The following is a 27,472-nucleotide window of genomic DNA, read 5'->3' as shown; positions in this document are numbered from 1 at the left end:
CTCCAGCTCCTTCCCCAGGAGATACCCATGTAGTGTCCTGGGTGTGTTCTACAGGATCCAATGACATCTGAGTAACCCCCTCTGGTGGAGTCTTTCCCACTCAAGGAACTCTTTTCTAGAAGTAACAGCAAGCACCAAACCTCTTACTATGCTGCAAATGGGCTTATCTTTGTGCTCTTTGCCATGGGCAGGGTGCAGCAACTGCTTGGTCAGGACCACAAACAGCTCTCTAGCCAGCATTAAGGGCAGAGCCTGCCAGCAAGGCCAGCACCAGGACTCTGACCAGTGGGGCTGGCCTTGCTGCTGACTCCTGGGACTGGGATCTGCCATGGCCATGGAAACCAACCCTGAATATTCATTGGAAGAACCGATGCTGAAGCTGAAGCTCCAATACTTTGACCACCTGATGCAAAAAGCTGACTGTTGGAAAAGACCCTGATGCTGGGAAAGATTGAGTGCAGGAAGAGAAGTGGGCGACAGAGGATGAGATGATTGGATGGCATCACCAACTCAACGGACATGAATTTGAGCAAAGTCCGGGACATAGTGAAGGACAGGGAAGCCTGGCGTGCTGCAGTCCATGGGGTCCCAAAGAGTCAGACATGACTTAGTGCCTGAATAACAATAACAACAATGGTGAGTGCACAGAGCCCGGTGACTCGCAGCCTGGGAAGTGAAGTCCAGTGCCCCTGCCTGAGATCCCAGAACCCTGCCCCACATGCTGTCACTTTGTCATTTTATTTGAGCCTACGATGATAAAGCCTACCTTGGCAATTCCAAAGTCTAAATGTGTGCAAATAAAAGTTCACTGGGAGAGCAGTTTATAACCAATTCCTCAGAAAGGATCAAATCCCAGCTATGAGGAAAATTCTGCAAAACTCATCATGAATCCTCCTCTATGTGAAAGACAATGGACACTTCTTCTTGAGTTCTGTCCCGGGTAATTCAGTTACCACAATGCTACAAGAACCTCATTATTGAGCAGCTGGAGGGTTCCCTATGAAGCTTCGACATACTAATTACTGCCATCTTTTTTTTTTTTTTTTTTTAAGGAGCTTATCTTGTCCTTTTTTTAAAAAAGGAGTCATCTTGTTTAACGTCAAAAATGACAAAAATACACCAGTCTAGAGATGGAGAAGTTGATCTCCTGAGATACATTTAAATCAAGTTCTATCATTTTAAGAAAACAATTTATCTTGAGATTTTCTCCTAGGCAAAGCTGTCTTTTGATCTCTGTACATCATTGCTTATTTATTTTCTAATGCAGTTATTTTCATAGAATTCCCTCTGCCATACACAGAAGGACTGTATACAGTTATAAAGTACAGTGAAACTAGAAAAAAAAGTGAATAGTCATTTGAAACATGAGATCAATGTTTTTCTAACTGATACTCTACAGAAGAGCTTAAAGAATTCCCCCCAAAGAATAAAGCATTTTTCACCAACAATGACTATTTGAACTGCTTGAAAAACCTACTCAGTGAGCCTACCATATTCATCTATGAGGAACATGAATAGCTTTCCATCGATTTTTTTTAAGTCCACTGTTTAAAAAGGAAGAAAAGAGAAGGCAACAAAATCACAGCACTAAAGCAACAGACTATTAGTCTATTTGAACACTAAACTTTTTAAAGAAACTTTAACTCATTACCTCTCTGGACTCTAGAGACTTAAAGTTTTCCAGAATGTGCCCTATTTCCAGGTTTCATATTTGTGTTCTTTCTCCCAGTGACTTTGGAAAGTCTCGATCAGTTTTTCTTCTCTAGGAAAGAAAACTCCATGAAAAATACATTGTTAAATTTAATTTGTTTTAAAGTAAAAGGTATTTTTCAATTTCAGAAGCAATACCTATGGAAAAATGGGAAAAAATGGGAAATAGAAAGAGAAAGGAACCATTCATATTTTCAGTGCCCAAAGACACACAGCACTGATTTCACATTTAATTCCTCTGAAGTATTTTCTTGTTTTAATCTTTACATTTTTCAAAATTAAAAAATTCAGGTTTATTCTCTGGCAATGATTTTTCACTGTCTTTAGTTCTTTTCTCTTATTGTGCCTGCCAATCAAATTTTGATATTCTTTAATTTCTGGCCCTAACTCTCTTCTACTCTCACTTGCTGCTTAATATAATCAATATGCCTGGTTTTATCCCATCTATAAGCTGATAAATCCCAAACAAAGATCTTCTATTTATACAATTTTCTGGTGATTAAATCCATGTTCCATTTCCTTACTGGATAACTCCATCCTAATGTCTTTAAAATTAAATATCTAAGCCTGCCCTTTCTTCTCTACTCTCTTAAGATTAATTTAGTTTCAAGTAAAAGAAATCCAAAGTCAAACTTGTGTAAATAAAAGCAAAAGTAAAAATAACTTATTCAGATAGCAGTGAGAAACTGCTGTATCAGTTCAGTTCAGTTCAGTTCAGTCACTCAGTCATGTCCGACTCTTTGAGACCCCATGAATTGCAGCACACCAGGCCTCCCTGTCCATCACCAACTCCTGGAGTTCACTCAGACTCACGTCCATTGAGTCAGTGATGCCATCCAGCCATCTCATCCTCTGTCGTCCCCTTCTCCTCCTGCCCCCAATCCCTCCCAGCATCAGAGTCTTTTCCAATGAGTAAGCTCTTCGCATGAGGTGGCCAAAGTACTGGAGTGTCAGCTTTAGCATCATTCCTTCCAAAGAAATCCCAGGGCTGATCTCCTTCAGAATGGACTGGTTGGATCTCCTTGCAGGCCAAGGGACTCTCAAGAGTCTTCTCCAACACCACAGTTCAAAAGCATCAATTCTTCAGCGCTCAGCTTTCTTCACAGTCCAACTCTCACATCCATACATGACCACTGGAAAAACCATAGCCTTGACTAAACAGACCTTTGTTGGCAAAGTAATGTCTCTGCTTTTCAATATGCTATCTATGTTGGTCATAACTTTTCTTCCAAGGAGTAAGCTTGGAAGCAAGAAGTAAGACTTCTTCCATGAAGTCTTTTAATTTCATGGCTGCAGTCACCATCTGCAGTGATTTTCGAGCCCAGAAAAATAAAGTCTGACACTCTTTCCACTGTTTCCCCATCTATTGCCCATGAAGTGATGGGACCAGATGCCAAGACTAATAGAGTTTTGCCAAGAAAATGCACTGGTCATAACAAACACCCTCTTCCAACAACACAAGAGAAGACTCTACACATGGACATCACCAGATGGTCAACACTGAAATCAGATTGATTATATTCTTTGCAGCCAAAGATGGAGAAGCTCTATACAGTCAACAAAAACAAGACCAGGAGCTGACTGTGGCTCAGATCATGAACTCCTTATTGCCAAATTCAGACTTAAATTGAAGAAAGTAGGGAAAACCACTAGACCATTCAGGTATGTCCTAAATCAAATCCTTTATGATTATACAGTGGAAGTGAGAAATAGATTTAAGGGCCTAGATCTGATAGATAGAGTGCCTGATGAACTATGTACTGAGGTTAGTGACATTGTACAGGAGACAATCAAGACCATCCCCATGGAAAAGAAATGCAAAAAAGCAAAATGGCTGTCTGGGGAGGCCTTACAAATAGCTGTGAAAAGAAAGAGAAGCGAAAAGCAAAGAAGAAAAGGAAAGATATAAGCATCTGAATGCAGAGTTCCAAAGAATAGTAAGAAGAGATAAGAAAGCCTTCCTCAGCGATCAGTGCAAAGAAATAGAGGAAAACAACAGAATGGGAAAGACTAGAGATCTCTCCAATAAAATTAAAGATACCAAGAGAACATTTCATGCGAAGATGGGCTCAATATAGGACAGAAATGGTATGGAAAAACTGCTGTATAGCACAGGGAAATCAGCTTGGTGCTCTGTTATGACCGAGAAGGGTGGGATGGAGTGGGTGGGAGGGAGGGAAAATTGTGTACCTATAGCTGCTTCACTTTGTTGTACATCAGGAACTAACACAACACTGCAAAACAATTATACTCCAATTAAAAAACTGTGGGCTTCCCTGGTAGCTCAGACAGTAAAGAATCTGCCTGCAATGAGGAGACCCAGGTTCGATCCCAAGGTCAGAAAGATTCCCTGGTATATAAGTGGCCTCCCATCCTGAACCCCACCCATGGCTGATTCTTATCTATGTATGAGAAAAACCACCACAATATTGTAAAGCAATTATCCTCCAATTAAAATGAATTAATTTTTAAAAAAGGAAAGTTCCCCTGGAGAAGGAAATGGCTACCCACTCCAGTATTCTTTCCTGGAGAATCCCATGGACAGAGGACCCCTGGTGAGCTACAGTCCATGGGGTGGCAAAGAGTTGGACACAACTGAGTGACTAACATTCAAATCAAGGCTCTATAACAACCTAGAGGGGTGGGATGGGGAGGAAGGTGGGAGAGACATTCAAAAGTGAGAGGCCATAGGTACACCTATGGCTGATTCATGCTGATGTTTGGCAGAAACCAACACAATTCTGTAAAAGCAATTACCCTTCAATTGAAAATAAATAATTTTTTTTTAATTTGAGGAAAAAGAGAAATATATTTAGATATAAACATGGATTGTATTAAGCGGTTACCAAATTGTTTCCATTAAACAGGTGAAAATAAATAAAACAACTAGATTGATATGATAGATTTCTTATGTGCCCAACACTTTATCATTTTAGCACACAGGAGTTTGACTTAAAATGCTGGTGGCTAAATAGATTGCAATAGTTTCTATTCATTGCACTCTCGATCCACACTTTTACAGACATAAATATTCAGTACTTCTTTTATAACAAAAATAAATAAATAATTTATTGGTTCCAGGACAGAACTGGCTGAATAGAGAAGCTCTAGCACTAACATCAAGTCTGTCCAATCATGCTCAAGAGTGTTCTGCTAGTTCCTTTTCATTTATTTTTTTAATTTCACCTTCAGATTATAGATATTTGTGACCACCAGATGGCTAGCACCATCTCCCCAGTCTACATGCTTCCAGGTTCTAATCAGGCAGGAAAGAAAAAAAAAGAGTGGCTTCCACTTTCATTCCAGTGTCCCCACCGAAGTTCTGAGAGGCACTCAGATTAGACTGGCACACAGATTGGACATGCCCAACACTGAAAAAATATCATGTTGGCCATAGCGATGCTATGGGATGCTCTGTTTGGCTCTTGGTCTCGTGCTTTATTGGGCTTGTGGGGACCTCCCATGGACTGAGAGTCAGGGAAGGAGAAACAGAATTACAGATGAAAATCAGAGCTGCTGCCAAAATCAAGCAAGTGAATGCCAGGCATTAACAAATACTGTCTCACTTTCCTTTAGATAATGACACTCACTCACTGAATTCCTGTACCTCCCTCCCATTGTATCCAAATAGTGAAAAGCTTTGTCATTCTAGTCCTGCAATTTTTTTTTTAAGTCCTGCAGTTTTATTCAAAGCCATTCTCTCCCGGCATTCCCAATGCTACTCCCTCAAAGCTGGCTTTCTCAGTTCCTCACAACTGACTCTTTCTAACACTAGTCTTATTGCTGTTGTTGTTGTTCAGTTGCTGAGTCGTGTCCAACTCTTTGTGACTCCAAAGGCTGCAGCAGGACAGGGTCCCTGTTCCTTCACTATCTCCCAGAGTTTGGTCAAATTCATGTCCTTTGAGTCAATAATGCATCCAACCATCTCATCCTGTCATACTCTTCTCCTCCTGAACTCAATCTTTCCCAGCATCAGGGTCTTTTCCAATGAGTTGTCTTTTTACATTAGGTGGCCAAAGTATTGGAGCTGCAGCTTATACCCACAACATTTTATTAAGCCACCACTGATTGATCTAAAATGTATATATGATTCTGCTACTTCGGCAGTTTAATGAGTTCTCTCACGGCCTAGACAAGAACAGCACCTCTGCACCTCCCTTTAGTTGTGGCCTCATCCAGCCTTGCAGCAAGCTTCTGAATATGTTCTGATAGTCACAACTTCTTATAGACACATTGTACAGTGGCTCAGACAGTAAAGAATCCGCGTGCAATGCAGGAGACCTGGATTCAATCCCTGGGTTGGGAAGATCCCCTGGAGAATGAAATGGCAACCCACTCCAGTATTCTTTGCTGGGGAATTCCATGGACAGAGAAGCCAGGTGGGCTACAGTCTGTGGAGTCAGAGAGTTGGACATGACTGAGCTACTAGCACTCTCACTTTCACTTCACAAACAGTCTATAAAGGGCTTCCCAGGTGACTCAGCAATAAAGAACCTGCTTGCCAATGCTGGAGACACAGGAGACATGTGTATGATCCCTGGGTCAGGAAGATCCACTGCAGGAGGAAATGGCAACCCACTCCAGTATTCTTGCCTGGGAAATCCCATGGACAGAGGAGTATGGTGGGCTACAGTCCATGGGACTGCGGAGTTGAACACGACTTAGCAACTGAACACACACACACAGACGCCACCAGTTTATACACCTCTATCTACTCCAATTTCTTCTTTCTTCCCTGAAATATCTTTCCTTCATGCCTCCACCCTTACCATTATTTCCCACCACCTGTTGATAACAATCTAATTTCCACTGCATTTACTTTCTCTTGCTCCTGTAAGAAATTATGACAAACTTAGTGGCTTCACTACAACACAGCTGTATTATCTTGAAGTTTTGGAGGTCAGAATTTAAGAGCATGTCTATGGAGCTCAAACTGAGGTGTCAGCAGAGCGTCATTCTGTCTGAAGACTCTGGGAGAGAGTGTGCTTTCTTGCTTGTCCAGATTCTGAAAGCTGCCCACATTCCTTGGCTCATGGCCTCCTTTCATCTTCAAAGCCAACAATAACGTCACTCTGACCTCTGCCTGCATCATCACTGTGCTGGGCTTAGTTACTCAGTCATGTCCAACTCTTTGTGACTCCATAGACTGTAGCCCACCAGGCTTCTCTGTCCATGGGATTCTCCAGCAAGCATACTGGAGTGGTTTGCCACACCCTTCTCCAGGGGATCTTCCCAATCCAGGGATCGAACCCAGGTCCCCTGCATTGCAGGCAGATTCTTTGACATCTGAGCCACCAAGGAAGAACATCATCACATCTCCTTGTATAATTCTTCTGCCTCCTACTTTCACTTGTAATTTCCCTGAGTCACATTGGACTCAGGCAGAAAATCCAGGATAATCTCTTCACCTCAGTATCCTTAATTTGACTCATTCATACAAAGTCCATTTCACCATATAAAGTAACATAACATCTTAGCAGGTTGTAAGGATGTGGACATTTTTGAGGAATCATGATTTTACCTACATCACCCACATTTTCCTGAAGAACCATCTGCAACATGACCTGCTTTTAAACGTGTGTTCTGGCCTTGTGTCTATTGTGGGTTTCTCCTCTTTGTTTTTGTAACACCTGTATCCTTCACTTTGGCACTCAATATCCACTCTGTCGCTCATGCAACCTTAGGAGTTCCCCATGTAGAACAACCTGGATTTATTTATTTCTGAGCGATAATGTGTATCTGGCACAGCTGAGGAAATTAACAAATGCATTATAGTTCCATACTCCTCTGTCAACCTAAAAGCTTGATAGTTTTTGAGAACCAAATCTCAAGCTAACCTAAATGTGCTCCAGAGTGATTCACAATTAGCTTATTGTACATGGAAATGGAATTTACCAAATTTTACTTTATTTTCTATACTTCAAACCAATAAATTTTATCTCTGAATTTTGGTCTTTAATAAAATAATATGTTATCACACTTGGCCAGCTAAGAAACAAAAACACTAAATTCTTAAACCAAGCAACCTATAGAATAAGAGAAAATATTTGCAAACCATATATCAGATATGGGGTTAATGTCCAAAATATATAAAGAACTCATACAACTCGGTAAAAACAACAACAAAAAAGCAGCCAATTTGATTTAAAAGAGTGAGCAGAGAAACTATTATAAAAAGATATTTTTTCTGACGAAGACAGACAAATAACCAACATACACACAAAAAGATGCTCGGCATCACTAATAATCAGAGAAATGCAAATCAAAACCACAGTGAGATATTACTTCACACCTATTAGAATGGCCATCTCCAAGAAGAGAAGTTATATGTCAATTAAATCTTTATAAAAATAAATTAAAATTTATAATTCCCAAATAAAATAAATACCTAAGAGTGCATACTGATTCACACATATGATTAAATAAATAAATAGACAGAAGGAAGAGCATAGACACATTCCCATATGGAAAGATTTTAAACAATTTATGAAGTTGTTCCACCTTCAAGGAAGTAGAGAATAACTTCCCACTTTGTAAGTATGGTCTTTACATGGTGACTTCCTTCCAAAATGTACATTATGGAAACAGGAGAAAAAGTAAATGTACATAGGAAACACCTAAAAATACTACCTAAGAAATATGATCAAAGTAAACAAGAGTGACAAGTGATATTGAGAGTACTTACTCATAATGTGATGAAAATGACGCTTCACCTCTGCGATTTTCTCCAAGAAAATTCATAACCCCAGTCTAATCATTTAAATAAAATCAGGCAAACCCCAACAATGGAACTAATCAGTAATTCTCAAAGTTGTCAAGGTCCTCAAGGTCAAGTGAAGTTTGAGAAACTGTCAAAATGAAGAGAACCATAGGCATGACAACTAAATGTGGTGTATCCTGGAGTGGGAAATCAATATTATGCTAAAAGCTAAGGAAATGCAAATAAAACAAAGACTTGAGTTGATAATAATGTATCAGTACTGACATGTTAATGTAGCAACATTAACAATGGTACACATGTACCATTCTAATGTAAGATGTTATTAAAAAAACTGAGCGTGGGGAGACGGAACCTCTCCATAGTCTCTTTGCATTTTCCTATAAAATCAAAACTGTTCTAAAATAAAAGTTTATTTTTTTAATATCAGCACTAAAATTGATAAAAATCTAATTTACTCTCCTCCTTATCCTCGTCTTTCTCAACTGGTTCAAACTCAGGGGTTTTATTCATCCTCCTGCCCTCAGGGTCATCGAATGCCAACATTCATCTTTACAGTGGAACCTGTTTTTGTCTTTAATATATGTGAAGAATCATTTTTCTGGAGCATCTATGAGCTCTTTCCATTTTCAACCAGCTGCACCATTAACTCAGCTAGCTGGACCATTACGTCAAGAATTTCTTGGCATTGAACACTACAAATTAAAATGAAATGTACAGAAATATATGCAAACATGTGCTCACTCACTCAGTCGAGCCCAGCTGTTTGCAACCCCATGGACTGTAGCCTGTCAGGTACCTCTGTCCAAGGAATTTTCCAGGCAAGAATATTGGAGTGGGTAGCCATTACTCCAAGAAGGGGATCTTCTTAACAGAGTTTGAACCTGCATCTCTTGCGTCTCCTGCATTGGCAAGGGGATTCTTTCTACTGAGCCACCTGGGAAGCTCACAGAAGTATGATTTAAGTCAATATAGAGTACAGAAACTTGATTTCCTGAAACAATTCAGTGCACTTTTTTACACCTATATTTCACTCTAAAGGACTGAACAAAAAGCTAAAATTTTAATCGTCAGTTTTAAAATAACACATATATTTATGACACTGTTGTTTATTTACTAGATACTCAAGGTTTTAAAAAGAAATGCCAGTCCAGGTTCAATGCATGATACTGGATGCTTGGGGCTAGTGCACTGGGACGACCCAGAGGGATGGTATGGGGAGGGAGGAGGGAGGAGGGTTCAGGATGGGGAGCACATGTATACCTGTGATGGATTCATTTTGATATTTGGCAAAACTAATACAATTATGTAAAGTTTAAAAATAAAATAAAATTAAAAAAAAAAGAAATGCTTCAATAGACTTCCAATATCTAGTTCATGTTAATATCTGAAATTTCTTGTATTTCATTAAAGTTGATGTGCCTGTGGCATTATTCATGTTTGTTAATGTTAATGCTTGTGGTGTTGCAAAACTTGTGTAAGTCACGATGTTAGGTTTGTGGCTGATGATTTGAGTTTCTTGGATCTAATTATAAATTATATGAAAGATGTTCCTTGGCTTCAGTGGAGAATAAATTCTATTAAAAAAAAAAAAAAACTTTTGGGCATTTTTTTAATGATATTACTGGACTTATCCATTCTTTGAAAGAGCCCTGTTGTCATATTTATCATGTGCTTTCTTTGATTTGCTTGGCCTATTTATTGAAAGAAAGGAAATTTATTAAAAACACACAAATTGCATAGTCTAAACTAGAAAAATGACATCATTTTCTCTCAGATCTAGAGAATAGCACAGTTGCAGTTTATTTCTTGCTTCAAAAGTCTCTCTCATTATTATGGACAACCACATATCAGTTAAAGCCTTTGTCCAGAGTTACTGATAAGAAATCATCTAAGCCACTGATTGAATGCAGATTCATTCATTACTTAGTCATGGACAGAGGAATTTCATCCTACTGGTGATTATTAAACCATTTAGTTCAGCAAATATCAAGCATGTTCTTCTGTCCCCTGCATGTAGCAGAGAGTAGGTGTCAGTATATTCCTGTAAAGGGCCAGAGAACAAATATTTCAGAATTTGTAAGCCTTAAATAACCTGTTACATCTACTCAACTTTGTTGTCATAGCATGAAAGCAGCCATAGAAAATATGTAAATGAATGGGGTTGGAGTGTACCCATAAAACTTTATTTACATACAGGCATCCAGTGCATCAAGTCAGATTTGGCCCCTGGACTGTAGTTTGGGAACCACTATCAAACAGTGTGGCAGAGAAAAAAATGGAGATGCAGACTGGTTACTTTCTGAGATTCAAAATGTTCTTTGCTTCCTTCTTGGACTTGGGCTTCCCTTGTGGCTTAGCAGGTAAAGAATCTGCCTGCAATGCGGGAGACCTGGGTTCAATCCCTGCGTTGGGAAGATCCCCTGGAGAAGGGAAACACTACCTACTTAGGTATTCTGGCCTAGAGAATTCCATGGACTGTATAGTCCATGGGGTCAAAAAGAGTCAGACACGACTGAGCGACTTTCACTTTCACTGACTTAAAAAAAAAATCCCCTCTCACTTTACCACACCAGCTCATGTATCCTTTCTTCCAGGGCATCATTCTCAGTTTCACCAGATAAAGTTAGTTTTCTCTTTTTCACACTGTACTATTATGACTGTTAGTTTTCCTATTTTCCATTCTTGCTAAACAATGGGAAAAGGCCAGATCTGTTATCCAACTGAATTCATGCTGTGCAAAATGTGTCCAGTTCCCCTGGAGTTGAGCCTCATGTTAGCCCTTCTTGGGGACAGAAAAATACCCATCCATCTCTATATCTTAGTACATTGCAGAATGCCATTATTTAGTGAACACATTAAAGATAAATATAAAGAAGTGATGAGTAAAACATGTGTAGGACAACAACATGCTGCGTGAACTCAGAGGAATTAAAGAGTACCTTCAAAGGGAGGGATAAAATCTGCTTGTCATATAGCACCTTGCAGAGGCTTCAGTTTTAACATCAAGTTACAGTGTAAGCAGAGTTTCAGTTTAAGGGAATTCATCTAGGGATGCAGGTGAGATTGAAGTCTCAAGGCACTGTAGGAGAGAACCTTGAGGAAGTGTTACTAAATAATCTAAGCTACAGATAAGTGAGGTCCAAACTAGAGCAGTTGTAGTGGGAAAAAAAATTAGGAAGAATGTCTCAAGAGTCATGGTGGAGGTAGACTGATAGGAACAGAATGAATGTGAATAAGAAAAAAGACTTGAGAACTGGAAGAAAATTTTGGTCCATAACCAAAATCAATTCAGATGGAGTGCGTTTGAAGGGAAAACAGGAGGGTCAAGCCTGGAGCTCTCAGAAACATTGTGGCAATAATTGGTAGAGACAAGTATCAAGAAGTTAGAAAACAGGTCTCCAAATTCATAATTGAAGTTTAGCATCATCTGCACAGAGAGAACTATTGAACTCATAATAGTCATAAGACTGACATTAAAGGACTTCCCAGTACTCTTGCCTGGAGAATCCCATGGACAAAGGATCCTGGTGGGCTAGAGTCCATGGGGTTGCAAAGAGTCAGACACGACTGAGCGACTAACACATACACAAACATACTCAAAGGACTTCCCTGGTGGACCTGTGGTTAAGAATCTGCCAGCCAATGCAGGAGACACAGGTTCAGTCCCTGGTCTGGAAAGATTTCACGTGTCACAGAGCAACTAAGCCCTTGCACCACAACTGCTGTGAGTCCTGAAGCCGCTGCTCTGCAACAAGAGAAGCCACCTCAATGAGAAGCCTGCTCGTCGCAACTAAAGAACAGCCTCCACTCACTGCAGAGACAACCCATGTGCAGAAGCAAAGAACCAGCTCTGCCAAAAATAACTAAATATTAAAAAAAGATTAACATTAAAAAGTAGTAGAAAAGGAGGAAAATCTCCCTCTAGAGAGGGCAAAAACACTCCAAAAAGTGAAAACCCAGGAAAAGACAGGGCTTTACTGAGGGGTAGTTATTAAAATCAAAAGCTTACAGCAAGATAAAAAATGAATTGCTGAATATTCCTCAGGACATTACCCTCAGGAAAATGTCCATCACCAGAGATATTTTCCCATAAACTTGCTGAAACCAAGCCCAAATTCCAAGGGTCAAGGATTGAATGAACTGTTAAGAAAAAGAGGCAACAAGTACAGAATTATCTTCGGGAACTTGTCAATAAATATGAAAATCTCTTTTGAGAATACAGAAAATCTAGGAGACATTTTAAAATTTGGACATGTTTATAGGCAGAAAGTGAATAGGAACTAAAAAGCCTCTTGATGAAAGTGAAAGAGGAGAGTATAAAAGTTGGCTTAAAGCTCAACATTCAGAAAACGAAGATCATGGCATCTGGTCCCATCACTTCATGGGAAATAGATGGGGAAACAGTGGAAACAGTGTCAGACTTTATTTTTGGGGGCTCCAAAATCACTGCAGATGGTGACTGCAGCCATGAAATTAAAAGACGCTTACTCCTTGGAAGGAAAGTTATGACCAATCTAGATAGCATATTCAAAAGCAGAGACATTACTTTGCCAACAAAGGTCTGTCTAGTTAAGGATATGGTTTTCTCTGTGGTCATGTATGGATGTGAGAGTTGGACTGTGAAGAAAGCTGAGCGCCGAAGAATTGATGCTTTTGAACTGTGATGTTGGAGAAGACTCTTGAGAGTCCCTTGGACTGCAAGGAGGTCCAACCAGGTCCTAAAGGAGATCAGTCCTGGGTGTTCATTGCAAGGACTGATGCTAAAGCTGAAACTCCAATACTTTGGCCACCTCATGCAAAGACTTGACTCATTGGAAAAGACCCTGATGCTGGGAGGGATTGGGGGCAGGAAGAGAAGGGAATGACAGAGGATGAGGTGGCTGGATGGCGTCACCGCCTCAATGGACATGAATTTGGGTAAACTCCGGGAGTTGGTGATGGACAGAGAGGCCTGGAGTCCTGCGATTCATGGGGTTGCAAAGAATCAGACACGACTGAGTGACTGAACTGAACTGATAGGCAGAGGGGTGTCAACTACAAATTACCACCTGCCATCTACCTCTTCAATGATGAGACCATGTGCTGCTGTAGCTGCTGACTTTCAACATGCCCTAAAAAGAGTTCAGGGTGGAGAGCAGACATGAGAGCTCTGCACCCTGGAAACCTGGCAGAACATATCTTCAGACATTAAGATTCACATATTTTGAGGAGCTGATTTTATGAGCCCAATTCTTATATCTCTTCATATCAAGAAAAGCACTAAATTCCTTCCTGGTAACTACTGCTCCTCGTAACTAGCAAAAATTTCTGCAAAAAATATGTGTTTGACTGTGTGAACTCTCACTTCACCAAAACCAAATATATTGGCTTTGGTCAATCATATATATTGGCCTGTCTCTTTAGAGCACTTTCTCAGAGCTATCTGAGGTACTGTATCCCAGGCTGCAGTCCTCATTTTGCCCCAAATAAAACTTAAACTCACAAGTCTCATGTTGTGTAATTTTTTTAAGTCAACAGTGGGAAGAGCCAGTGAGCAGAAATTGATTCAGAGGAGCATGAAGTAGAGAGGAAACAAGGAATATTTCCTGGTGGGTGGGCTCTTAAAATGACAGGCAAGCACTTGTGCTAAACGGAGGGAAAGGGAAAGGACTACAGGGGGAATTCAGATGCAAAAGAAGACAGTTGAGAGAGCCAACTAGATGGTTTCAAGTTTTTAATAAAATAGAAAGTGAGGTCATCTTAAAGATGTGAGACCAGCTTGGGGCTGGTGCACTGGGATGACCCAGAGGGATGATATGGGGAGGGAGGTGGGAGGGGGTTCAGGACGGGAAGCATGTGTACATTTGTGGCAGATTCTTGCTGATGTATGGCAAAACCAATACAATATTGTAAAGTGTATATATATATATATATATATATATATATATATATAGATAAAAAATAAATAAATAAAATTGGGGGAAAAATAAGAAATAAATAAATAAAATGTTTCCACACTGAAAAAATAAAAATAAAGATGTGAGACAGATACAGGTTGGTTTCTTGCAGAAAACAAAAAAGCTCTGAAACCATTACAACCTGAGTCAGAATTTTTAAAACAGACTATCAGTCAAATACTAACAAAGGATTGCTGATCTAAATTTGAGTCACTCAGTTCACTCCCTAGGTTGTGTTCAACTCTTTGTGACCCCATGAACTGCAGCACACCAGGTTTCTCTGTGTGTCACCAACTCCCAGAGCTTGCTCAAACTCAAGTCCATCAAGTCGATGATGCCATCCAACCATCTCATCCTCTGTCTTCCCCCTTATCCTCCTGCCTCAATCTTTCCCAACATCAGGGTCTTTTCCAAGAAGTCAGTTCTTTGCGTCAGGTGGCCAAAGTATTGCAGCTTCAGCATCAGTCCTTCCAATGAATATTCAGGACTGATTTCCTTTAGGACTGACTGGTTTGATCTCCTTGCAGTCCAAGGGACTCTCAAGAGTCTTCTCTAACACCACAGTTCAAAAGCATCAATTCTTTGGTGCTCAGCTTTCTTTATAATCCAACTCTTACATCCATAACATTGGTAGTACTGTTGCTGCTTTTTAATATGCTGTCTAGATTAGTCATAGCTTTTCTTCCAAGGAACAAGCAAGCCCTTTGATTTCATGGCTGCAGTCACCATCTGCAGTGATTTTGGAAACCAAGAAAATAAAGTCTGTCACTGTTTCCACTGTTTCCCTTTCTACTTGCCATGAAGTGATGGGACCAGATACCATGATCTTAGTTTTCTGAATGTTGAGTTTTAAGCCAACTTTTTCACTCTCCTCTTTCACTTTTATCAAGAGTCTCTTCAGTTCCTCTTCACTTTCTGCCATAAGGGTGGTGTCATCTGCATATCTGAGGTTATTGATATTTCTCCCAGAAATCTTGATTCCAGCTTGTGCTTCATCTAACCTGGCATTTCTCATGGTGTACTCTGCATGTAAGTTAAATAAGCAGGTTGACAATATACAGCCTTGACCTACTCCTTTCCTAATTTGGAACCAGTCTGTTGTTCCATGTCCGGTTCTACTGGTTGCTTCTTGACCTGCATACAGGTTTCTCAGGAGGCAGGTAAGGTGGTCTGGTATTCCCATCTCTTTAAGAATTTTCCAAAGTTCATTGTAATCCACACAGTCAAAGGTTTTAGTGTAGTCCATGAAGCAAAGGTGAATGTTTTTCTGGAATTCTCTTACTTTTTCTATGATCCAACGGATGTTGGCAATTTGATCTCTGGTTCCTCTGCCTTTTCTAAATCCAGCTTGAACAGGAGTTTACAGTTCACGTATTGACAAAGACTGGGTTGGAGAATTTTGAGCATTACTTCGCTAGCATGCGAGATGAGAGCAACTGTGCGGTAGTTTGAACATTCTTTGGCATTGCCTTTCTTTGAGATTGGAATGAAAACTGACATTTTCCAGTCCTGTGGCCACTGCTGAGTTTTCCAAATTTGCTGACATATTGAGTACAGCACTTTCACAGCATCATCTTTTAGGATTTGAAATAAGTCAAGTGGAATTCTGTCACTTCCACTAGCTTTGTTCATCGTGATGCTTCTTAAGGCCCACTTGACTTCCCATTCCAGGATGTCTGGCTCTAGGTGAATGATCATACCATCATGGTTATCTAGGTCATTAAGATATTTTTTTTGTATAGTTTTTCTGTGTATTCTTCACAATTTTTAATATCTTCTGCTTCTGTTAGGTCCCTACCATTTCTGTCTTTTATTGTGCCCATTTTTGCATGAAATGTTCCCTTAGTATCTCTTTTCTTGGAGAGATCTCTAGTCTTTCCCATTCTATTGTTTTCCTCTATTTCTTTGCATTGATCACTGAGGAAGGCTTTGTTATCTCTCCTTGCTATTCTTTGGAACTCTGCATTCATATGGGTGTATCTTTCCTTTTCTGCTTTGCCTTTTGCTTCTCTTCTTTTCTCAGTTATTTGTAAGGCCTCCTCAGACAACCATTTTGCCTTTTTGCATTTTTTTTTTTTTTTCTTGGAAATGGTTTTGATCACTGCCTCATGTACAATCTTACGAACCTCCATCCATAGTTCTTCAGGCATTTTGTCTACCAGATCTAATCCTTTGAATCTATTTGTTACTTCCACCGTATAATTGTAATGGATTTGATTTAAGTCATACTTGAATGGGAGAAATATCAATAACTTCAGATGTACAAATGACACCACCCTTATGGCTGAAAGTGAAGAACTACTAAAGGGCTTCTTGATGAAAGTGAAAGAGGAGAGTAAAAAAGTTGGCTTAAACTCAACATTCAGAAAACTGAGATAATGGCATTCGGTCACATCACTGCATGGCAAATAGATGGGGAAACAATGGAAACAGTGAGAGACTTTATTTTGGGGGGGGCTCCAAAATCACTGCAGATGGTGCTTGCAGCCATCAAATTAAAAGACACCTGCTCCTTGGGAAAAAAAGCTATACCCAAACTAGACAGCATATTAAAAAGCAGAGACATTACTTTGCCAACAAAGGTCCATCTAGTCAAGGCTATGGTTTTTCCAGTACTCATGTATGGATGTGTGATTTGGACTATAAAGAAAGCTGGGCACTGAAGAGTTGATGCTTTTGAACTGTGGTGTTGGAGAAGACTCTTGAGGGTCCCTTGGACTGCATGGAGATCAAACTAGTTAATCCTAAAGGAAATCAGTCCTAAATATTCATTGGAAGGACTGATGCTGAAGCTACAATACTTTGGCCACCAGATGTGAAGAACTTATTCATTGGAAAAGCCCCTGATGTTGGGAAAGATTGAAGGCAGGAGGGGAAGGGAGTGACAGTGGATGAGAGTGTTGGATGGCATCACCAACTCGATGGATATGAGTTTGAGCAAGCTTTGGGAGTTGGTGATAGACAGGGAAACCTGGTGTGTTGCAGTTCATGGAGTCACAATGAGTTGTACACAACTGAGCTACTGAACTAAACTGAACTGAACTGAATCATCTAGTTGTTTTTCTACTTTCCTCAATTTAAGTGTGAATTTGGCAATAAGGAGTTCATGATGAGTCACAGTCAGCTCCTGGTCTTGATTTTGCTGACTGTATAGAGCATTTCCATCTTCGGCTGCAAAGAATATAATCAGTCTGAGTTTGGTTTTGACTATCTGGTGATGTTCATGTGTAGAGTCTTCTCTTGTGTTCTTGGAAGAGGGTGTTTGCTATGATCAGTACTTCCTCTTGGCAAAACTCTGTTACCTTTTGCCCTGCTTCATTTTGTACTCTGAGGCCAAACTTGCCTGTTCCTCCAGGTATCTCTTGACTTCCTACTTTTGCATTCCAGTCCCCTATGATGAAAAGAACATCATTTTTTGATGTTAGTTCTAGAAGGTCTTGTAAGTCTTCATAGAACCATATTGCTTCAGCTTCTTTGGCATTACTGGCTTGGGCATAGACTTGGATTACTGTGGTATTGAATGGTTTGCCTTGGAAATGAACAGTGAAGTGATCATTCTGTCATTTTTGAGATTGCACCCAAGTACTACATTTCAGACTCTCTTGTTGACTATGCGGGCTACTCCATTTCTTCTAAGGGACTGTTGCTCACAGTAGTAGATATAATCATCATCTGAATTAAATTCAGCCATTTTAGTCCATTTTAGTTAACTGATTTCTAAAATGTCGATGTACACTGTTGCCATCTCCTGTTTGACCACTTCTGATTTACCGTGATTCATGGACTTAACCTTCCTGGTTTATGTGTAATATTGTTCTTTACAGCACTGGACTTTAATTCAGTCACCAGTCACATTCACAACTGGGTGTTATTTTTGCTTTGGCTCCATCTCTTCATTCTTCTTGGAGCTATTTCCCCACTCTTCTCCATTAGCATATTGGGTATCTACCAACCTGGTGAATTCATCTTTTAGTGTCATATATTTTTGCCTTTTCATACTGTTTGTGGTGTTCTCAAGGCAAGAATACTGAAGTGGTTTACCATTCCCTTCTCAATGGATCACGTTTTGTCAGAACTCTTCACCATGACCTGTCTGTCTTGGGTGAAACTACAGGGCATGGCTCAGTTTCACTGAGTTAGTTAAGGCTGTGATCCATGTGATCAGTTTGGTTAATCTTCTGTGACTGTGGTTTTTATTCTGTCTGCCCTCGGATGGATAAGGATAAGAGGCTTGTGGAGGCTTCCTGATGGGAGGGACTCAGTTAAGTTCAGTTCAGTTCAGTCGCTCAGTCGTGTCTGACTATTTGTGACCCCATGAATCGCAGCACGCCAGGCCTCCCTGTCCATCACCAACTCCCAGAGTTTACTCAGATTCATGTCCGTTGAGTCGGTGATGCCATCCAACTATCTCATTCTCTGTTGTCCACTTCTCCTCCTGCCCCCAATCCCTCCCAGCATCAGTCTTTTCTAATGAGTCAACTCTTCATATGAGGTGGCCAAAGTACTGCAGTTTCAACCTTAGCATCATTCCTTCCAAAGAAATCCCAGGGCTGATCTCCTTCAGAATGGACTGGTTGGATCTCTTTGCAGTCCAAGGGACTCTCAAGAGTCTTCTCCAACACCACAGTTCAAAAGCATCAATTCTTTGGTGCTCAGTTTTCTTCACATCCGTACATGACCACTGGAAAAACCATAGCCTTGACTAGATGAACATTTCTTGGCAAAGTAATGTCCCTGCTTTTCAATATGCTATCTAAGTTGGTCATAACTTTTCTTCCAAAGAGTAAGCATCTTTTAATTTCATGGCTGCAGTCATCATCTGCAGTGATTTTGGAGCCCAAAAAAATAAAGTCTGACACTGTTTCCAATGTTTCCCCATCTATTTCCCATGAAGTGATGGGACCAGATGCCATGATCTTTGTTTTCTGAATGTTGAGCTTTAAGCCAATTTTTTCACTCTCCTCTTTCACTTTCATCAAGAGGCTTTTTAGTTCCTCTTCACTTTCTGCCATAAGGGTGGTGTCATCTCCATATCTGAGGTTATTGATATTTCTCCCAGAAATCTTGATTCCAGCTTGTGTTTCTTCCAGCCCAGTGTTTCTCATGATGTACTCTGCATAGAAGTTAAATAAGCAGGGTGACAATATACAGCCTTGATGTACTCCTTTTCCTATTTGAAACCAGTCTGTTGTTTCATGTCCAATTCTAACTGTTGCTTCCTGACCTGCATATAGGTTTCTCAAGAGGCAGGTCAGGTGGTCTGGTATTCCCATCTCTTTCCGAATTTTCCACAGTTTATTGTCATCCACACAGTCAAAGGCTTTGGCATAGTCAATAAAGCAGAAATAGATGCTTTTCTGGAACTCTCTTGCTTTTTCCATGATCCAGCAGATGTTGGCAATTTGATCTCTGGTTCCTCTGCCTTTTCTAAAACCAGCTTGAACATCAGGAAGTTCACGGTTCACATATTGCTGAAGCCTGGCTTGGAGAATTTTGAGCATTACTTTACTAGCATGTGAGATGAGTGCAATTGTGTGGTAGTTTGAGCATTCTTTGGCATTGCCTTTCTTTGGGATTGGAATGAAAACAGACCTTTTCCAGTCCAGTGGCCACTGCTGAGTTTTCCAAATTTGCTGGCATATTGAGTGCAGCACTTTCACAGCATCATCTTTCAGGATTTGAAATAGCTCAACTGGAATGCCATCACCTCCACTAGCTTTGTTCATAGTGATGCTCTCTAAGGCCCACTTGACTTCACATTCCAGGATGTCTGGCTCTAGGTGAGTGATCACACCATTTTGATTATCTTGGTCGTGCAGATCTTTTTTGTACAGTTCTTCTGTGTATTCTTGCCACCTCTTAATATCTTCTGCTTCTGTTAGGTCCATACCATTTCTGTCCTTTATTGAGCCCAAATTTGCATGAAATATTCCCTTGGTATCTCCAATTTTCTTGAAGAGATCTCTAGTCTTTCCCATTCTGTTGTTTCCTCTATTTCTTTGCATTGATTGCTGAGAAATCCAGGTCTTGGTCTGATGGGTGTAGCCATGCTCAGTAAATCTTTAATCCAATTTTCTGTTGATGGGTGGGGCCCTGTTCTCCCTGTAGAGTTTAGACCAAGGCCAAACTATGGTGGGATAATGGCAGTAATGGGACCTCCTTCAAAATGACTTATGCCAGTGTGCCCCAAGGCTCCCAGGACTGTTGAATTAAGAGCTCCTGACCTCCGGCAGGCCGCTCACACCTTGCCTCTACTGGAGACTCCTGGACACTCACAGGCAAATATGGCTCAGTCTCATGTGTGGCCACTGCTCCTTTGTCCTGGATCCTAGTGAGCACAGAGTTTTGTTTGAGCCCTCCAAGAGTCTGTTTCCCCAGTCCTGTGTAAATTCTGTAATCAAATCCCACTGGTCTTCAAAGTCAAATTTCCTAGGGGTTCTCAGTGTTTTTGTCAGAGGGGAATCTTTTGTGGGCCCTAGAACTTTTGCAACAGTGTGAGAACTTCTTTGATATAAGTTCTCCGGTTTGAGGGTCATCTACTTGGTGGCTCTATGGTGGGGCTAATGGTGAACTCCTCCAAGAGGATTTATTCCACACGCCGCGCCTCCCGGGTCTGCTTCAGCCAGAGCCCCTGTCCCCATGGCAGGCCACTGCTGACCTGTGCCTCCAGAGGAGACACTCAAACACTCAAAGGCAGGTCTCACTCAGTGTTTTGTTGGGTCTCTGGGTCCTGGTGCACCTAAGGTTTTATTTGAGCCCTCCAAGCATCTCTGGTGGGTATGGGGTTTGATTTTAAATGCAATTTCACTCCTCCTACTGTCTTGTTGGGGTTTCTCCCTTGCCCTTGGATGATGGGTATCTTTTTTTAGTGGGATCCCACATTCCCTGGTCTATGGTTGTTCAGCAGTGAGTTGCAATTTTGGAGTTCTTGCAGGAGAAGATGAGCACACGTCCTTTGACTCTGCCATCTTGAGATTAAATTTAGGTTTCAATTAAAACCAAACTCTTCTTTCCCACCACTCACTCCATTATTGGTGTCATTTTTTTTTTCAAGGTTAACTAACTGTCATTGGATTGTGATGTCCTCCCAATGTTCTTGCCAATTCAAGAAATAAGCAACAGGATTTGCTGTATAGCACAGGGAACTATAGTTTATATCTTTTAGTAGCCTATAATTGAAAATAATCTGAAAATATATGTATATATGTAACTGAATCACTTTGAATTAGTTTGAATCTCAAACTAATACAATTACTGTAAATCAACTACACTCCGAGTAAAATAAGAAAAAGTACAGAGAAAGCATATAGAGCATTACCCTGGGCAGGTACTTGGCAAAGTGGTATTGGATGTAAGTCAGGGTGAAGAGAGGCCAGGATGCAGACAGGCAGTCTTTAAGTTCTGTCCACTAGTCATGCAAGCAGACAATAAGAAGTTGTGAGATAGAAGGAATAGTGAAGTTCACAAGGATGCTGGATGGAGGTGAAAAGGTAACAGGTGAGAACCATAAAGAGGAGTCCTGAAGGAAGGTGTCAAGGCTCCTCATGTTGGTGGAATACAGACAAGCAAAACAAGCTGAGAGTCATCAGACAGTGACAAAGACCAAAAAGCTGAATTTGTAGCTTCTCTTAAGAGGAACCCATGCCTGCATGTTAAGTCGGTTAAGTTGTGCCTGACTTTTTGTGACCCTATGGACTGTAGCTTGCCAGGCTCCTCTGTCCATGGGGATTCTCCAGGCAAGAATACTGGAATGGGTTGCCAGGCCCTCCTCCAGGGAATCTTCCAGACCCAAGGATCAAACCTGGGTCTGCTGCATTATGGGTAGATTCTTTGCCATTTGAGGCATCAGGGAAGCCCATTAAGAGGAAGCTTTTGCCCAATTCCTAATGTTTTTGTCCAGGTGGTCTCCCTGCATATATATTCACTCCTCTCCCCACCAGAGGTGGTGTCACTTTCCTGATTGCTGAATTGGGAGGAAAAAATTGAAAGTGTTTAGACCAGCTTCTATCCCCTCCCTCTAGGCACTCACACCCCATTAGAAAATCACCTTCTTTGTGGCTATTTCATAGACAGAGCACAGCTGACATCAAACATCTTCTGCAAGTGGACAAGTAATTGTAACCCATCCTGTGGTTCTGGTCCATTTGAGTCTCACTCAGCTGCATTCTTCACCTTGGGTGGTATCAATCATTTTACCCTCCATCAGCAAGAAGAGATTATTTTTACTGAAGCTTCTGAGAGACCATAACAGTTCACTGAAACCTCCTGGTGTCTGGAATGTTTCTGGTATATTTCAGTTATAAACTGAGTCTGTAACAGAATCCCACTTAAAAATCCTCCTTATTTCTTTCCATGCCTGTTCAATGTGTGTCACAAGCTGAGTCTGAAAGCCATGACTGCTTGGTTCCCTAATGAATGACCATCCATTCTTGGAAATGCAGAATGTCTAATCTAGCCCTGAAGAGTAGTGGGACCTGACTCTAACTAGCTAAGAAAAGCTTGCCAGTGGTAGAAAATTATATTTCCAGACTGGTTCTGGAGAAAGCAAAATGTGCAAAGAATTAAAATCAGTCACATTTTTTAAGATCAAAAGAAAACTTTGAAGTCTGACTGCTAAAAACAATAGAGGGGGTCCAAGAAATTTAAATTTGATGTAATAATTTAAAAATAATTTTTCACAATTAAAGCCTAATTCCCTTGTGTAGGTTCCTCTTAGGCCTTTGCTCTGGAAGCATGAATCTATAAATTGCAAAGGTCACACTAGCCATTCACCCCAGTTCTACATAAGGACACAAGTTTACATGATTGTCTTTATTTCTAACTACAAAGGTATAAATTGCAATCCAGTGCTTAAATTAAGTTTATATTATATGCATGACTCTTTGAAATCTCTGTGTCTGCCACTGAAACAGTTGCCATAGTAACTAATGCACTTCCAAAGAGGGGAAAATGTGCACTGATTTTTTTTTTTCACTTTAAAAGGTAAAAATTATACTAAATAACAACAGATCATGGCCATTTCATTAAAAGGGTGTTCCCTTACATATAATATTACAAACCTCACACAATTCTTTGACACAGAGAAATAGTATTCTCTTCCTTACCCTTGTGTGTTCACACTCAAGGACAAAGAATAAAATGTCCTTGAATAGAACACCGAGAGATTCATGAAGAACTCATTAAACAAACTTAATATGAAGTAAATGACTGCACTGCATGCTGTATATTAAATACCTTTTGTTTTGTGAGGTGGTTAATTCAACACTACTACTAATAATAATAATGGTCACCTCATTGGTGGCTCAGATGGTAAAGCGTCTGCCTATAATGAGGGAGAGCTGGGTTCAGTCCCTGGGTGGGGAAGAGCTCCTGGAGAAGGAAATGACAACCCACTCCAGTATTCTTGCCTGGGAAATCTCATGGACGGAGGAGCCTGGTAGGCTATGGTCCACGGGGTCACAAAGAGTTGGACACAACTGAGCAACTTCACTTCACTTCATATATAAAGGAAACACACACACAGAGAAATTATTTAGAGTCTAAAATTATATTAAATTATATTTAAGCTCTAAACTTTAAGAACCTTAAAGAGAATTTGGGCAACAAAAACAATTATATTTAGCATATATCACTGAGCATTCACAAATTAATCTTTTGTTTTTAATTTGTTTCACTGCTGTTTTGGATGGGAAAAAATTGGATAAAATATTTTTTTAACTGAACTTATTTAAACAGATTTTTTCTCTAGTCATATTGAATCATTGTGGTATGAACTGTAAAATAAAATTTATAAAATTCCACTTAATACATTTTATATTGTTTAAGTTTACTGACTTGTATAAGATAAAACAAGGGAGCCAGGGCAAAGGTTAGAATTTAGACTTTGGTTGACTGAATATGTCTTTCCCTAATAAACTACAGCAAACAAATAAATTTAGTGTTAACCTTGAGATTTAATGGAAATGTAGAATCTTTCTAAAGACATTATTTTATTTGATGTCTTCACTGCTATTTTGTGTCATTCTCTCTTTTTTCCTTAGGAAATAATGTCCTCAATAAATATTGGAAACATTCTGCTTTATATTTTCTGTAAGCCACCAACTTTGAAATCTGCGCATTAAAGCTATATATACTTCCTAGTAATCTTTCCTCTTGGCATATGCAACTGGAAAATAAACAATGAAATAAACAGAATAGGAGAAAATAAAATTGCATATCAAAGGGTGTGAACATATCATCTTTCTTTCATTAACAACTCCAGAGTAAGAGACAAGAATTCTTTAAACCAAATATTATAGGTATAACTTCAGGCACTAAAGCAAAGATAAAATAAAATAACACAAAGAGAAAAGAGATTTAGATACCAAGCAGATGGATGATACACAGATGTTCCTAGAACAGCTGCTATAACAATAATAGTCAAATAGTCTTTGGGAAAATTTAGGCAATTGCTTTCCATTTATGGAACGCACTGTATTTAAAATTTAAATCTAATAAATGCTGCTATTGCATGCTTGAATGTGCTTATTATTTAATCTGAAGTGCAGCGAATTTGGCATTCATTTCAAAATATCTGTGGCTTATAACAGCAAAAAACGTTCAACCTCATGGCCACTGCAGTCGTTATTAGATCATGTCCCTCAATGAGCATCATTGGCCATAGCTTCCCTAGGATGGTTCTACCCCAAATGTTGTTGATTATTCTATAGAGCATTCATCTGGAATGATCAATTGCTTCTGGTGCCATGTGAAAATCATGTACCTTGGATCCACTTTGGGGCAATCCAATCCATCAGAAATCCAGCCAAGCCCAGAAGACATTTTGAGTTTTGCCAAGCATTCTGGAGAACTGACAGCTGATTGAGGACCAAAGTTCCATTTTAATGAGTCTCCTAGGTCTTGAATCCATCAATGCCAGACTGACAAATGTCGAGACTTGGCACCTTCCATTAGAAACTATTTACCCTTCAACTCTGCATGCTGTAAAGAACTGCCAGCCTGTAGTTTGTAATAATGAAAACTTGCTTAGCTAAAGCTGCAAGGTCAGCTGACACATCTGCCTCACCAATGAGAACCCTGAGGATGAGGCATTAAATGTTGGCTTTTCCATACTTTTAACAAGTGGAAAGTATTAGTTGCTCAGTCGTGTCCAACTCTTTGCGACCTCATGGACTGTGTAGCCCACCAGGCTCCTCTGTCAGTGGAATCCTCCAGGCAAGAATACTGGAGTGGGTAGCCATTCCCTTTTCCAGGGGGGGTTTCCCTACCCAGGGATCAAACCCAGGTCTCCTGCATTGCAGGCAGATTCTTTACTGTCTGAGCCAGCAGGGGAGTGAAGGTGATTTACTATTGGATGTGACATAGGCTAAAGGAGGTATTGTACAACGTGGGGAATTATAGCCAGTACTTTGTAATAACTGAAAATGGAAAGCAATCTTTAAAAATTGTATAAAAATTTTTAAAAATGTTTTAATTATTAGAGGGAAGCTGCTGTACAGCATGGGGAGCTCAGCTCTGGGCTCTGTGATGACTTAGAGGAGTGAGATGAGGAAGGGAGGGAGATTCAAGAGGGAGGGGATATATGTATACATATGGCTGGTTCACAATGTTGTACAACAAAAACTAACACAACACCGTAAGGCAATTCAATCAATAAAAATCAAAATAGAAAAAATTTTAACTGAAAAAAAAAATAATTATGGTTTTTAGGGTTACCAGGATCTATACACTGGATACAGACACAAAGCATAAAATCCATACATTTAAACTGTGTGGGGAAATTGGTATTTATAACACAAATACTAACACAAACATATACAGAACAGAACATATGCCTACCCAGGTTAACCTGCACCCTAAAGTAAAATTGACCCTTTACAGTAGAAACAAGTACTGTGGATAGTCTACTGATGGAGTGAGCTCAACCACCGTGTAAGGCGTGGTCTCCAGGGTACATGGAGAGGGACGCGTACTGGTCACCAGTGTGCTTCCTGATGTGCCCAGACCCTTGTAGATGGCAGTTGTGTGACTCTTCTGGACAATGCACTGTGTGTGTAGGAATGAAGTGTGCCACTTCTGGTTTGAAGCGTGTAAGACTGGGTATCAATCTTTTAAACTGTGGTGCTGGAGAAAACTCTTGAGAGTCTCTTAGACAGCAAGGAGATAAAACCAGTCAATCCCAAAAGAAACCAACTCTGAATATTCTTTGGAAGGACTGATGCTGAAGCTGAAGCTCCAACACTTAGGTCATCTGATATGAACAGCTGACTCATTGGAAAAGATCCTGATGCTGAGAAAGACTGAGGCCAAGAGGAGAAGGGGATGACAGAGGATGAGATGATCGGATGGCACCACCAATTCAATGGACATGAGTTTGAGCAAACTCTGGAGATGGTGAAGGACAGGGAAGCTTGGTGTGGTGCAGTCCATGGGGTCACATAGAGTCAGACATAACTTAGTGACTGAATAACAACAGACTGCTTTCGGGTTTTCCACATTCTTGTCCCCTGCTAGAGTAATCTACATTGTGAGATGCCAGTGTCATTAAATAACAGTGCTTCTGTGAGTCTGAGTCTCTGATCACCACCCACAACTTCCACTGACGTAGCTTAGGTGAGGGAAAATATTGCCAAGTGAGATGTTGAAATAAACTTGCTGATGCAGTATAACCTAGCAGAGACTGTTGAGAATATAAAGGGATCCCTGAGCCAGCAGTACAAGTCAGGAATGTTCTAGAAAATAGTAGTAGGTGATGCTTGACTGCAAGAGTACTGTGGTGAGCAGTCTAGGCACTGACTACATAAAGAGTTCTATACTGATAAGTAGATGTAGGGCCTCAGTCATGGAACATTTCTAAAGCAGACTTTCATGAACACGGGTGTATAAGACGTCAGGGGATATGCTCATAGAAACAAGAGAAGTGCTAGATTATCTGAATGAAGACAATGTAATAATAGAACCATCTAAGCTACTGAATAAAGTCTCTGAAAACTACCTGTCACCAAGGATAAGCTTTTTATCAAAGCCTGGGATGGGAATCATGGCATCCAGTCCCATCACTTCATGGCAGATAGATGGGGAAACAGTAGAAACAGTGGCTGACTTT

Source organism: Bos mutus, chromosome 20 (genome assembly GCF_027580195.1).
Source record: "Bos mutus isolate GX-2022 chromosome 20, NWIPB_WYAK_1.1, whole genome shotgun sequence".
Taxonomy (NCBI): domain Eukaryota; kingdom Metazoa; phylum Chordata; class Mammalia; order Artiodactyla; family Bovidae; genus Bos; species Bos mutus.
This window is presented reverse-complemented; position numbering follows the sequence as displayed.